The 15,759-nt window shown below is 47.0% G+C and overlaps 1 pseudogene; it reads left to right on the forward strand.

The window, feature by feature from the left end:
* LOC134930115 (5S ribosomal RNA) lies at window positions 1-118 on the forward strand (annotated as a pseudogene).
* The last annotated feature ends 15,641 nt before the right edge of the window (window positions 119-15,759 follow it).

Raw genomic sequence — 15,759 nt, forward strand, 5'->3', positions numbered from 1 at the left:
GCCCACGGCCATACTACCCTGAATACGCCCGATCTTGTCCGATCTCGGAAGCCAAGCAGATATGGCCTGGTCAGTATTAGGAAGGGGAACCTCCTGAGAATACCAGGTGCAGTGGGCCATTTTTAAGGAAAAGAGCTGCCCTCAATTCTGAATTTATTCCACACACTCTCTTATTTGGAAAAACATTTCAGACTATTATGGTACTGACTCATTAGAGTACAGATTTCGCGGTGATCTTTTTCTTTTTCTCTCCTCTTCCTCTTTTCTCTCTTGTCCTCCATCCTAGGCCCACTGCCATACTACCCTGAATACGCCCGATCTTGACCGATCTCGGAAGCATAGCAGGCATGGCCTGGCCAGTATCAGGACGGGCAACTTCCTGAGAATACCAGGTGCAGTGGGCCTCTACTCTCCGTCCCAATCCTACTTCCCTTTCCCTCCCCCCCCCCTTTTTCTCTTTTCTTTTTTCTCTCCCTGTTCCTTTCTCCCCCCCTCCTCCCATCAAGGGAAATCTAAATACTCTTTTCGCCCCACTCTCATTACATCCATCCTGAGCTCCATTTTTACAAACCTTATCCAGTTAGCATATATGCATATATATCTATCATTGATATCCATAACTTAGGCATATACAGTGATTTCTTGGATACCCGGGACCTTAAGAAACCATTCGGTATCCTCCACTATCCCTTTGATATTTTCACCCTTTTTATTTCATTTATCTTGTACCTCATTTGTTAAAAAGGTTAAATAAGATTTTTTCTACATATTAATCATAACAGACACGAGTCCCAACTTCTTGTTCAAAAGTTTCTTTATTCAAGGATTGATTAAAAGTTACGTTTTAATATCTATTATCACACATATTATTTCGTTTATTACAAATGAGTGCTCCCCAAAAAAGGTTTTTTTTGTCTTTTTCTCCTTCTTCTCCAAATTGTAGTTCACCTACAAAATTCCTGGGAGCACCGCCAATCATTAACAGTTTAAGAATCACTTGTTAACTGTCTGCATGTTGGTTTATCATTATATTATTATATAACTATCTCAGCATTTAATTCTATTGTTTGACTAGTGCGGTTCCACACAATATAACTAAGTGCCGTCTTCGTCAGACGAGGTGTCAGTGACAGCAGTGGATTGTGAGGAGACAAGCGCTCGCTTAGAGGACCCCTTGGACTTAGGCGAGCGATGGTCAGACTTTTTAGTAGTCAGGGACTGGTTCAACTTCTTTAATTGGGCAGATAAATCGTCCACCCACGGCGGGTTAGCTGCAGGGACCACATACGGTTGTACCGGTATAGGGGGTCCCATAGGGGGTGTTAGTTTATTAACTAGCGTATGTAGAAGCGTGGAAAAAGCGGCCTACGGTGGGTCATTATGTACCTCCGTTGCCACAGTCCCACTGGGGGGCAAGGAGCCCCCAGAACCAGAGCCCACAGCTGCTATATTCTCCTCATAGGGATCTGTGGCTTCAGCAACACCGGCAGTGTGTTCAGCCCCAGAACCGTTACCCTCAGAAGCAGACATGATATAACTTGCAGTATCAGGTAACACAGTACAATTGGCAGCAGCACAATACCTCTTACCCAAACCCCTGCGCAGTGTAGTCAGCACTAGCAGAGATAAAGGAGAGATATGGTGACTAACCTTTCTCCACACAATCCTCAGCCTTCCATATGCCTCTTAAGTCGGCATCATCTGTCCAATGTATATTCTACAGGACACGTCAAGCAGAAATCGACATAGCTTTTGTCTCTAGGACCCAGTATACTCATGTCCCTTTGGGCATGCTTTATATTATATATCTATCACTTAAGACAGCATCTTAAAATATTTATATGCCTACTAGGGTCTCAATCTCTGCTGATAAGGTACCTGTCCACGCTGCCACAGCGCTATAAACCCATGCAGACACAATCGCCGGTCTGGGTAGTATACTAGAATGTGCACACTATCTGCAGGATCCCTCAGAATAGCTAGTGCAAACAGGACACCCAAGGGGAAGATTCTCAACACATCCTGGCCCTAGTGGGGAAAGGATACAGCCTGAGAATTCTCTTGTGGGAAGCTACCGTCTCTTGTCTGGAGATTCCCGCTCTTTTTCCTCATGAGAGGAGGGAAATTTACCTCAGCATTCTTCCCCTTAACATGTGTACTCTCGTGTCAGGGACAGATGAGTCATCAGTGAAATGCAGATATTTGCTGAGTACACCGTTGGCGCTCCCACCCTTTGAACAAAAGTCACGTCGAAATCTTGATAAATAGTCCCAAAATAAGTCCTATGTTTCACTTGTAGGATTCTTCTTTCTAAATGTTCTTCTCCAGAAATTAATTCAAGATTTTCCTTGTATGGAGATATTCGTCATAGAGAGAAGAAATACCACATATAGTGTAGTAATTTGAATAAAAAGTGGGTTTATTAAAGGGCAGATTCTGCCCTGAGGAAGAGTTACATACAACTCGAAACGCGTTGGCGGCACTGAATGATCCATCTACCTGCATTTTGAATAATAGGAGAACCCTACCAGGTCCTGCGGCCGGTGTTTTGCGTGAAGGGAGGAGGGAGGAATTCCGGAACCTTCCAATTTTACTCTTAATTTTATTATAATGTGAATCTGCCACTTTTATTGGATACGAGAATTTTATGCACTTTAATAAACCCACTTTTTATTCAAATTACTACACTATGGGGTCTATTTACTAAGCCTTGATGGGATAAAGTGGACAGATATAAAGTACCAGCAAATCAACTCCTAACTGTCATTTTTCAAACCCAACCTGTGACATGGTAGTTAGGAGCTGATTGGTTGGTGCTTTATCTCCGTCCACTTTATCTCAATCCAAGACTTAGTAAATAGACCCCTATATGTGGTATTTCTTCTCTCTATGACGAATATCTCCATACAAGAAAAATCTTGAATTAATTTCTGGAGAAGAACATTTAGAAAGAAGAATCCTACAGGTGAAACATAGGACTTATTTTGGGACTATTTATCAAGATTTCGACGTGACATTTGTTCAAAGGGTGGGAGCGCCAACTGTGTACTCAGCAAATATCTGTTGTCCATTAGCCATTTAGGTGATTGGGAGTCACCAGAATACACCCAGGCTGCTTCGGTCTCCACCAAGCGCTATTCTCTGTTCCATTCACATTTGTTATCAGTGATATGCAAATCATCTTTTATTCCAATAATCATATATTGAATATCTTTTAGCCCTCTTGGCTGTAACTTTGCATTATCGTAGTCGACAGTGGAATTAAACTCTGTGTCGATACTTTGTTATTTTGGATAGTGAACATAGAGAGACTCTGAAGGACTCTGTGACATAGGGACAGACCAGGGTAGATTTCCTTTCTGTTCCCAAACCTTTTGTGCAATAATTTTACCTCAGCACTTACACATATCCAAACAGGTGTCGGCGTTGTCGACGGAGACACCCTCCCACACACATATCCGCTCTATCACCTCCTTAGAGGAGCCTTTTACCTCAGACATGTCGACACATGCGTACCGACACACCACACACACAGGGGATGCTCTATTTGAAGACAGTTCCCCCACCAGGCCCTTTGGAGAGACAGAGAGAGAGTATGCCAGCACACACCACAGCGCTATATAATACAGGGATGTACACTATACTGAGTGATTTTTCCCCTACAGCAGCTTATATACACAGTTTTGCGCCTAAATTTATGTGCCCCCCCCTCTCTTTTTTACCCTTTGTGTACCACGATACTGCAGGGGAGAGCCTGGGGAGCTTCCTTCCAGCTGAGCTGTGAAGAGAAAATGGCGCCGGTGTGCTGAGGAAGAAGGCCCGGCCCCCTCAGCGGCGGGCTTCTGTCCTTTTATGTACTTTAATGGCGGGGGTTAATGCACATATACAGTTTATCAGACTGTATTATGTGCTTTTCGCCAAGTAAGGTAATCTAATTGCTGCCCAGGGCGCCCCCCCCCCCCAGCGCCCTGCACCCATCAGTGACCGGAGTGTGTGGTGTGCTGTGGGAGCAATGGCGCACAGCTGCAGTGCTGTGCGCTACCTTAATGAAGACCGGAGTCTTCAGCCGCCGATTTTCAACTTCTCTTCGTTTTTCTGGCTCTGCAAGGGGGACGGCGGCGCGGCTCCGGACGACCGAGGACTGGGCCTGTGTTCGATCCCCCTGGAGCTAATGGTGTCCAGTAGCCTTAGAAGCCCAAGCTAGCTGCAAGCAGGTAGGTTCGCTTCTCTCCCCTCAGTCCCACGTAGCAGTGAGTCTGTTGCCAGCAGATCTCACTGAAAATAAAAAACCTAACAAATACTTTATTTTCTAGGAAGCTCAGGAGTGCCCCTAGGGTGCATCCAGCTCTGGCCGGGCACAGATACTAACTGAGGTCTGGAGGAGGGGCATAGAGGGAGGAGCCAGTGCACACCAGATATAGTACCTAATCTTTCTTTTAAGAGTGCCCAGTCTCCTGCGGAGCCCGTCTATACCCCCCCATGGTCCTTATGGAGTACCCAGCATCCACTAGGACGTCAGAGAAATACGTATTAAAGTATATCTTTGTGAAAATCCTATATCAATATAAAACCTGACACACCAAGCCCCCTCAGGTTATAGAATATAGGGATAGCAAGTTGAGTGAAAGACACGAAATGGATACCACTCAGCTATCTAATGCACACACAGATAGTCACAGTTTGTACAATGCAGAGGTTATTACTAACAATAATACTGCACTGGACTAGCTTATATATATATATATATATATATATATATATAGCTATACAGTCAATAGATATAACACTACACAGTAAGAACTGGATGTATATCACAGGGTAATTGTACTAGAAAACCCTGACTAAATGCACTCTTTCTTAACTAGCACTGTCTAAAAAGGCAGGTAGAATACTTAAGTGTCATGTAAAGTCACAGCACTGACAACCAGGCGGCTGTACACAGGAGGATTTGCCCAAGCAGTCCCAGGAACAGTGAAGCTGAGAGATAATGGCGCCCAGACACTGACAGGGAGTGAGGGATAGACAGATAAGCAGCTCCAGGGCGGGAACATTTGCAGGAAATGGCGCCCTGGGGCTGGGGCTTCAGGTCTAAGCCTTATCCCCGTGCTGGCAAAACCACCGGGTACTGTGGGCTACTGAAAATGGTTTAGAGAGAAAACCTGACCTGCACCCATGCCCTGGTGATCTAGTGGGATCGCCTGTACTGCCACAGTGTCCACCGCCAGCGCGCGCGGCCCGCCTCCCACTGACCGCGCCGGATCGCGATAAAGACTGGATCCCGGAGAGCCCCCGTCGTGTGTGCCTGACGTGAAGAAATCCGGAGCCTCCTGCTGTTAGTTACCCGGCAACCAGTGCTCGGGAGTGTACAGCGCCGCTGGGGAGAGCTGGAGCTGCAGCAGTGAATGTCTTCTGACATTTACCACCGCTGCTGCCCTTGAAGTCTTCACTTTTTTCTTCAAAAAAAGCTCTTCTTAGGGCTGCCTGGAGCAGCCCCTCTGTTATGTGCCTGCTATCTGCGGCACCAACTACAAAACTGAGCTCCTGTGCAGGGAGGCGGGGTTATAGAGGAGGCGGCGCTGTGCATTCTGGGAACAGTCAAAGCTTTGAGCCTGTTGATGCCTCAGATCAAGATCCTACTCTACACCCCCAATGTCTATCCTTGTGGAGCCCAGTGTACCCCGCAGCAGAAATATTTGTAATTATTTATGGGTGGGTTTGGGTGCGGTTCCCCCTGTGCTGGCGTGGCTGGGCTGCTTTAGGTCGGCACAACCTTTGTTAACACTTATGTTTTTCCCTATCACTTTTTATATATTTTTGTAGTATTTTAACCACACCTCACTTACATAGCACTTATGTGCTTCTTATTAACTCTTACTAATTTTCACCCGTGTGATGCCCTGGAGTGGCCAGCCTGTGCCGACATGATGCTCCCTGGACCCATACCTAGTATTAGGTACCCTCAGTGACAGAGATGCCTTGGTGTTTGGCCTGAGGTCGTAGCCCTATATCTGCAGATATATGCAACCAAGATCTCTGCATTATCTGATATTGGGGGTCATTCAGAGTTAATCGCACGCTGCAGATTTTCGCAGCGCAGCAATCAGGTTACTACTGTGCATGCGTATGCACCGCAATGCGCAGGCGCATAGTACGGGTACAAACAGCATTGTTGCTGTGCAATGCTTCTAGCGACGATTCCAGTCGCACAGCCGTTCGCAAGGAGATTGACAGAAAGAGGACTTTTATGGGTGTCAACTGACTGTTTTCTGGGAGTGGTAGGGAAAATGCAGGTGTGTCCAGGCGTTTGCAGGGCGGGTGTCTGACGTCAATTCCGGGACCAGACAGGCTGAAGTCATTTGTCATGAGTAAGTTCAGAGCTACTCAGAAACTGAAAAAAACGTTTTCGTCCCGCTCGGCTGCACGTGATCGCACACTTGTAAAGCAAAAATACACTCCCCTGTGGGCGGCGACTATCCATTTGCATGGCTGCAAAAAAGTAGCTAGCGAGCGATCTACTCGGAATGAGGGCCAGTATGTAGTGTTATTTTTCACTCAGTGTGCATTAGGGATAGCAAAATGTTTTTTCTTACTCAGAATTACCCCTCCATTTCAGCACCTGAGTGACATCACAATCTGACTGAGCAGCTTGCCAATAAATGTGTTATCTAGCTCTATCAGTCCAGGGTTAGGTAAGGGATACTAGATGGGCTAAGTGGTTCTTATGTGCCGTCCAATTCTATGGGGGGGGGGGGGAATTCAAATGTTTGAAAAGTTGGTTGGGTGTATGTTTTTTCCTGTCTATTAAATGGGGAAAAAACAGACACCCAATTGACTTTTCAAACAATTGAATATCCCCCATTGAATTTCACTGCAAAAAGCCATGGGTGCCAGGCAAGTGTGGCTACTCTCAGCCAGAGACTCAACAGCAGGTCTTTGTACTGGGGGAAATGTATCAAAAAATAGGATCCTTTTCTCTTAGTCCGTAGAGGATGCTGGGGACTCCGTAAGGACCATGGGGTATAGACGGGATCCGCAGGAGACATGGGCACACTATAAGACTTTGAATGGGTGTGAACTGGCTCCTCCCTCTATGCCCCTCCTCCAGACCTCAGTTAGAAAACTGTGCCCAGGGAGACGGACATTTCGAGGAAAGAATTTATTGTTTAAACACGGTGAGTGTCATACCAGCTCACACCACGAACATACCGCAGAACGTGGCATTCAATAGAACACCAGCCAACGGCATGAAAAAATACACAGCCACATGCTGATAAAATATGTAACACACCCTGTGTGTCAACCCAATCAATAATAGGATATCGCATGCCAAGGCATGTACAACGTCAGCAACAGCCTGACAGAAAAGAAACACCACAAGAGTGTAACCATAACCAATAACTGCAGACACAGTACGCACTGGGACGGGCGCCCAGCATCCTCTATGGACTAAGAGAAAAGGATTTACCGGTAGGTATTAAAATCCTATTTTCTCTTACGTCCTAGAGGATGCTGGGGACTCCGTAAGGACCATGGGGTTTACCAAAGCTCCAGACCGGGCGGGAGAGTGTGGACTTCTCTGCAGCACCCATTGAGCAAACAAAAGGTCCCCATCAGCCAGGGTATCAAACTTGTAGAGCACAGCAAAAGTGTTTGAACCTGACCAAGTAGCCGCTCGGCAAAGTTGAATCGCCGAGACTCCTCGGGCATCCTCCCAAGAAGAGCCCACCTACCTAGTAGAATGGGTTTCCACCGACTTCGGTAATGGCAATCCAGCCGTGGAACGAGCACGCCGAATTGTAACATAGATCCAGCGTGTAACAGACTGCATAGCCTCAGGCGCCCCAAACATGCTGGGAGCATACCGGACAAACAGAACCTCTGTTTCCCAAATCAGAGCCAAAATGGCGATCTAAATATTCAAAGCCCTGACTTCATCGAGAGACTTTGAATCAGCCAATGCATAAGTAACCACAGGCATCAAAATAGGCTGGTTTCTGCGAAACACAGAAACCACTTTTGGCAGAACTGTTATCCGAGTTCTCAATTCCGCTCTATCCACATGGAAGATCACACAGGGGCGCTTGTGAGACAAAGCCGCTACTTCCGACACCCGCCTTGCGGAAGCCAAGGTCAATAGCATGACCACTCTCCAAAAGAGAAATTTTAACACAACCTTTCATAAAGGTTCCAATCAGCGTGACACAAGAAACCGCAACACCATGTCAAGGTCCCACGGTGCCAATGGGGCACAATTGGAGGTTGGATGTGCAGTACTCCTTTCACGAAAGTCTGAACTTCCGGAAAGGTGGCCAAATTATTATTTTTTTAAAGAAAATTTATAAGGCCAAAACTGGACTGAAATGGAGCCTAACTTTAGGCCTGCCTCCACACCTGCTTGCCAAGAATGGAGAAGAACGACCCAGCTGAAAGTCTTCCGTAGGAGCCTTCTTGGATTCACACCAAGACACATACTTACGCCAAATACGGTGGTAAGGCTTTGCAGTTACTTCTTTTCTAGCCTGAAGAAGTGTGGAAAACGACTTCATAGGGAATACCCTTTCGGGCTAGGATATGGCATTTAACCGCCACGCCGTCAAACGCAGCCGCAGTAAGTCTTGATACACGCTCGGATCTTGCTGTAACAGATCCTCACGTAGAGGAAGAGGCCAGGGATCTTCTATGAGTAAATCTTGAAGAACTGGATACCAAGCCCTCCTTGGCTAGACCGGAACAATGAGTATCGCCTGAACCTTAGTTCTTCTTACGTTTATCACCTTCTGAAAGAGTGAAAGCGGAGGGGACACATAGACCGACTGAAAACACCCAAGGTGTCACGAGGGCGTCCATAGCTTGAGTGTCCCCTGATCTGGAACAATATCCCTGAGGTCTCTTGTTGAGGCGAGACGCCAACATGTCCAATTGAGGCACTCCTCAAAGACTTGTCACTTTGTGAAAACTTCTCGATGACGACTGTATTTCTCCCGGATGGAGATCGTGTCTGCAGAGGAAATTCATTTCTCCGTCGTCTACATCCGGGACGAAGACTGCTACTATAGCGTTTACCTGTCTTTCCGCCCAGCGGAAAACTTTTTCGGCTTCTGCCATTGCCACTTTGCTCCTTGTTCCGCCCTAGCGGCTTACTTACACCACTGCTGTCAAGTCGTCCGACAGAATTAACACGGGCAGATCACGAAGAATGTGTTCGTTGAAAATAGCTCTTAATTCAAGAAAGCTTATTGCAGACAAGCTTCCCAGCTTGACCTTTTCCTCTGGAAATACTTCCCTTGGAAAGACTGCTCCCCAGCCTCGGAGATCTGCATGCATGGACACCAGGATCTAATCTTGGATCCCGAACCTTTGTCCTTCTAGGAAGTTAGACTGTGCAGACACCACAGGAGCGATATCCTGGCTATTAGGATTATATTCCGGTGCATGTGCAGGTAAGACCCGGACCACATTTCCAATTGGTCCCGTGAAAACCACTCTGGCATTTGACCTGCTCACCGAACAGGCCTCTTAGGCCGCACCCATCTTCTTCATCAACGGAACATATTGATGGATTGTCACTGCAAATCTGATCCGACTCTGGATCCTCAGACCTCTTTCCACAGGAAAACACAGAACCTCAACCGTTCAGTATCTACTCTGATACCCACCTCCGACATCCGCGTCATTGGGAACAACAGCCATTCCCTGTGTTGAAGAACAGTCAGAGAGAAACAACGATTTTAACCACTTGTTTCTTGACCTCGCCGTAATCAGGAGAGCGTCTCAGTACAAAATAACAATGGCTCTAACTATTGAAAGAAAATCATCATACTGCCAACACTCCGGTGAAATGGCAAAGACAATCCTGGATATCAACCCAGGCAGGCTGAATGTTGAGAAAAACGCATTTAAACCCTTTTTCTACCTTTACGTGCTGGAGCTCCCTGGCCTTAGAGATTCCATCCCGTAGTTCAACTTCGTAAGTAGAAATGTTGTTGTTTTTTTTGTTTTTTTTTAACAGGGACAGCAGGACAAAGTCCTGAACCTGACGCAACTCTGGTATGGCGTCGCGTACTACCTCCCCTTCCAGAGGGGAATCGGTAAGATCTATTTAAAAAATCAATGAGGGGAATCATCTGTAAACTCCAGTATGATCCCCTTTGGATTCTATTATTAACTCCCAGGTCTAGGTCCATTCCCGGACTGACGGAAGAGCCTTAGACGAGTTCCCACTGGTGTGGGCTTCAGCCAGATAGACCCAGCGACATGCGGTGGATGTGGTAAAAACAGAAGAGAATATCCGCTTCTGCGAACCGAACAAGGCTGCAGAGCTCTTACCTTTTCACCTTCCACTATCTACCCGAAAAGGAAAAAAAGAACGGTATCGAACCGGTTAACATGACTGCATCCCACAAAAGAATGCGTCACCAACAGTTGTGAGGGAATCTAACTCACGAAGGTAGACTTACCAGTGGTATCCGCCGAGAGTGACTTAACTGAGGCATCCCCAAACAGCGGTAAACCGTCACAGGGGGAAGAAAAACTCCAGTATCTCTCGGAGTCAGCCTCAGCATTTCCCCGGCCACACCTCCTGTATACGCACGGCAGCCAGCCGCAATGTTATAGAGAAGAACCAACATAAGAAACATCCCCTCTCTCTCTAGGGTAATTCTATCGGATGCCTTTCCAAATACAAACACTGCCCCATGCGCATGTAATGCAAATAACTTCAAAGCATATAAATAAAATATCACTTAGCTTCCTGTATACGATCCTTTGTGACAGGGCCCCGTGCCGACCAGGAGTTGACTTTCACAGTATTCTATCCGCGGCGGGAAAAGAATAAACACTCGGACTACTCGTGAGGATCTGAGACCAACTCGTCACGGCCGACCTAGAGCTTTATCAACAGAGCGACCAGCACATGAGAAGGAATACTTTTACTTCAGCATTCATTAGAAATCGTAATATGAATATACATATTGTAATAAACATATACACACATATTCTATAAATATATATATATATATATATATATATAATACATATAATCAGATTGTCCGGAACCGTCGGGTCCCTAGTGACATAAATGTGTTCTGAGTGTGTATGACCATGGGGGTCATTCCGAGTTGTTCGCTCGTTGCCGATTTTCGCTATATTGCGATTAGTTGCTTACTGCGCATGCGCAAGGTACGCAGAGCGCATGCGCTTAGTTATTTTACACAAAAGTTAGGTATTTTACTCACGGCATAACGAGGATTTTTCATCGTTCTGGTGATCGGAGTGTGATTGACAGGAAGAGGGTGTTTCTGGGCGGAAACTGTCCGTTTTCTGGGAGTGTGCGAAAAAACGCTGGCGTTTCTGGGAAAAACGCGGGAGTGTCTGGGCGAACGCTGGGTGTGTTTGTGACGTCAAACAAGGAACGAAACTGACTGAACTGATCGCAGTGGCTGCGTAAGTCTCGAGCTACTCAGAAACTGCTAAGAAATTTCTAATCGCAATTCTGCTAATCTTTCGATCGCAATTCTGCTAAGCTAAGATACACTCCCAGAGGGCGGCGGCTTAGCGTGTGCAATGCTGCTAAAAGCAGCTAGCGAGCGAACAACTCGGAATGAGGGCCCATGTACTGAATGCCCAAGTTGTGGATCTAACCAGGAAACCTTATGGTCAACAGAAAACCTAGTATTCATCGACAGAAGGGAGTAGTAACCAGGCAAAATAACATTCTTGCGACCCGAGGGGTCCGAGGGAAGTATACATATATAATTTTAATCTCCCTTCCACCCAAATACTACCATGTCTGTGCTCGAGCTACAGGTCCATGGAACAGTACCATACATATACATATAAAAATATATACAGGTTAGTTACAGCATGTTAATTTACACCCAGTAATAACAGTTGGTGCCGACAGGGTCACCCACATACTACTGTGTCTCCCCTACAGTGTTTACTTTTGAAAAGCATACAACTACCGACCTGCTGACACTGCATCTACTGAATCAAGTATCAACAGGAGTCGGCGATGCCGACAGATTCCCATAGCTGTTTGCGACATAGCACTCACACATGTCGACACATGCACTAAAAAGCCATAGTGGGTATATCTGACAGGGAAAACACAGACATATATGCACAACTCAATGATTACATGCCCATTATCTAAGTTTATAGTGCTATATTTCATTCTATATTTAATTGCACTAATCACTGTGCCCCCCCTTCGTTTACACTGTACACATTGCTTTGGCGGCAACCGTGGAGAAAATGGCGCCGTATCATGTTGTGAGGGCTAAGCCACGCCCCTTCTCGGCGCGCTTCAGCCCCGCTATTATTTTATCCTTTTATGCTGGCAGGGGTTCGTATACAGTGCCTATGCACTGTATACATGTTTAGCCAGGCTTAAGTAGAGGTATATTGCTGCCCAGGGCGCCCCCCCACATGTTTAGCCAGGCTTAAGGAGAGGTATATTGCTGCCCATGGCGCCCCCCCTGCTCCCTGCACCCTTGTAAAGCCGGTGGTGTGTGGGGGCAATGGCGCGCAGCGCGACCGCTGCGCGGTACCTCTGAGACTCTGAAGTCTTCCTCCGTCACTGAAGTCTTCTGTTCTTCTAATACTCACCCGGCTTCTTACTTCTGGCTTCTGTGAGGGGGGTGACGGCGCGGCTCCGGGAACAAGCAGCTAGGCGCACCAAGTGATCGAACCCTCTGGAGCTAATGGTGTCCAGTAGCCTAAGAAGCAGAGCCCTTAACTCAGAAGAAGTAGGTCTGACTTCTCTCCCCTCAGTCCCACGAAGCCGAGAGCCTGTAGCCAGCAGGTCTCCCCGAAAATAAAAAACCTAACATAAGTCTTTCAGAGAAACTCAGTAGAGCTCCCCTAGTGTGTGTCCAGTCTCTCCTGGGCACAGAATCTAACTGAGGTCTGGAGGAGGGGCATAGAGGGAGGAGCCAGTTCACACCCATTCAAAGTCTTATAGTGTGCCCATGTCTCCTGCGGATCCCGTCTATACCCCATGGTCCTTATGGAGTCCCCAGCATCCTCTAGGACGTATGAGAAATTAAAGAGAGAAAAGTATCAACCAATCAGCTTCTGTCATTTTTCAACTACAGCCTGTAAAATGGCAGTTAGAACAGGCTGGTTGGTACTTTCGCTCTCTCCAAGGTCTGATACATCTCCACCAGTGACTGATGGATGTTCCGGCTGAGGACGGGGAGGAGCAGTCAGCAGCAGAGAGACTGACTGAGCTGATGTTGATTGATTGGTCAGTCAGGTGAAAGAGAGGCATCTGCATTATATTGGCACGCATTATGCAGCTTCTCGTCTTTACAGAGGCGAAGCAGGTATGTATTAATACCTGGGGTGCCGGAGTGACATGAGCTGTCCCTGCTGTGGTGATGGAACAACCACAGCTGCAGCTGTCGAAATTGATACTGCAGCTGCCCGAATGGTCAGTACCACTGACTGTTCATACATTGGGTGGCACATCTGCACGCTATCTTAGAGATAGCATACTGATTGAGTAGATGTGTGGGCCACGCACCCCTCTTTCATAAGTGGGGGGTGAAGCGGCATCAACAGCCCCTAATGTGTGTGGATACCACTAATCCCACTACCACTCCTTCATACATCTGCCCCAGTGTGTCACAGAACAAAAAGTTTGTTGATGACTCAAACAACCGCCCCCAGTTTCATGAGAAATCAATGTTATACAAAACAATGTTTGAAGGGGAAACAATCAATTTGCCCAGGAACATACCTTGTAGCCATAGCCAGATTAAGGGGGGGATGCAGGGCATACTGTACCCCGGGCCCCCCAGCCAAAGCACACTGACATCACTAACTTTCCTTATTATGCAGCAGCAGAACCAGACAGGCAGAATGCGAGCAGGAGAGTATGCAGTGCAGGCAGAGACACAGAAGTATTCGATTTCATGAACTAAAGACAGAGCTTACCAAACAGAGGAGAGATAGGAGGGTGGAGAGAGCTGTAAGTGACACAGGGTGGGAGCCCTGTGTCACTTACAGCTCCCTCCACACCTGGGTGGGAGTCCTGCGTAACTTGTCTAATGAGGGTCTATAGCAGGGGTGGGGAACCTCCGGCCCGCGGGCCGTATAAGGCCCGCAAAGCCATTTGTTCCGGCCCACCCGCTTGTATCAGTGAGACACGCCGCCGCTCAGTCCGGCAGCGACGTGTCTCAGCTGTCAGAGCAGGGAGGAGAGCGCAGCTACATGTCCGGCAGCAGCGGCAGATAAGATCTCAAACCAGCCGCCGGTTCGTGAGCCAATCAGAGCTCGCGGACCGGCAGGCAATCAGGAGCCGCCGCTGCCGGTCCCCGGGCTCTGATTGGCTCACAAACGGCGGCTGGTTTGAGGTCCTACACGCCGCCGCCTGACATAGCCGCGCTCTCCTCCCTGCCCCCTGAGACATGCCGCCGGATGGAGCAGGACAGTGGGGTGGGGGGGCATTTGTATACCTGGCACTGTGGGGGCATTTGTGGATCTGGCACTGTGGGGGGCATTTGTGGATCTGGCACTGCACTATTGGGGGCATATGTGTATCACGTCCCATTTTAATTGGCCACACCTATTTTTGGCCACGCACACTCAGTACCTCTAAGGGGCAGGGTAAATTTTAAGTTGAGAATTTTTGTATGGCCCCCGAAGGATTTTATAAATATCCATATGGCCCTTGGTAGAAAAAAGGTTCCCCACCCCTTGTCTAAAGAGAGAGAGAGAGAGAGGCACATACACAGACAGTCCTCCTGAGCCCTGTCCCAGTGTGTAAGTAGTACAGAGGTGGCTGCTATTTTGGCATGTGACAAGATAAATTATAGATTTTTTTTCTATGTGTATTTTAAGGTTGTTTAAGTTGTCTTTGTTCCACAACAAGTACATTTTATAAAATAGTTGTCTTTCAATTAGGTGCAGCTATAAACAGTACCCAGGAATTATTAAACTATTAAGTTTAAATCTAATATACACCATTGGGCTAAATTTAATATACACAATCCATACGTCCCAACATGACCCATTCTAGGAGGGACAAAATACTCTCTACCTGGACTTCCTTCTTAAGTTATGATTGCAATCACCTGTGTGGAAACACCTTTTTTTTAAATCAATTAAATAGTTTAACACAGGTGACTACAATCCTATATTAAGGGGGTTGTCCATGTACAGAACATGTTGTCCCTCCTGGAGTGGGTCATATTGGGAGGAATGCACAATGTTATATACTGCCCCCCACCCTCCCAATCTAAAGTGCCCTGGGCACCCCCAAGGCTTAATCCGGCCCTGCTCGTAGGAAGGCAAGGGGCACAGTTGCATTTATTTTTCACATGCAGGGAAAACAGTGGCTGCTGTTACATGTAGCAAATATTGGGGGTAATTCCAAGTTGATCGCAGCAGGAAATGTTTTAGCAGTTGGGCAAAACCATGTGCACTGCAGGGGGCAGATATAACATTTGCAGAGAAAGTTAGATTTGGGTGGGTTATTTTGTTTCTGCGCAGGGTAAATACTGGCTGCTTTATTTTTACACTGCAATTTAGATTGCAGATTTAACTCACCACACCAAAATCTAACTCTTTCTGCACATGTTATATCTGCCTTTCCTGCAGTGCACATGGTTTTGCCCAACTGCTAACAAAGGGGGTCATTCCGAGTTGTTCGCTCTGTATTTTTTTATCGCAACGGAGCGATTAGTCGCTAATGCGCATGCGCAATGTCCGCAGTGCGACTGCGCCAAGTAAATTTGCTATGCAGTTAGGTAT

This window comes from Pseudophryne corroboree, chromosome 5 (assembly GCF_028390025.1).
Source record: "Pseudophryne corroboree isolate aPseCor3 chromosome 5, aPseCor3.hap2, whole genome shotgun sequence".
Lineage (NCBI taxonomy): Eukaryota > Metazoa > Chordata > Amphibia > Anura > Myobatrachidae > Pseudophryne > Pseudophryne corroboree.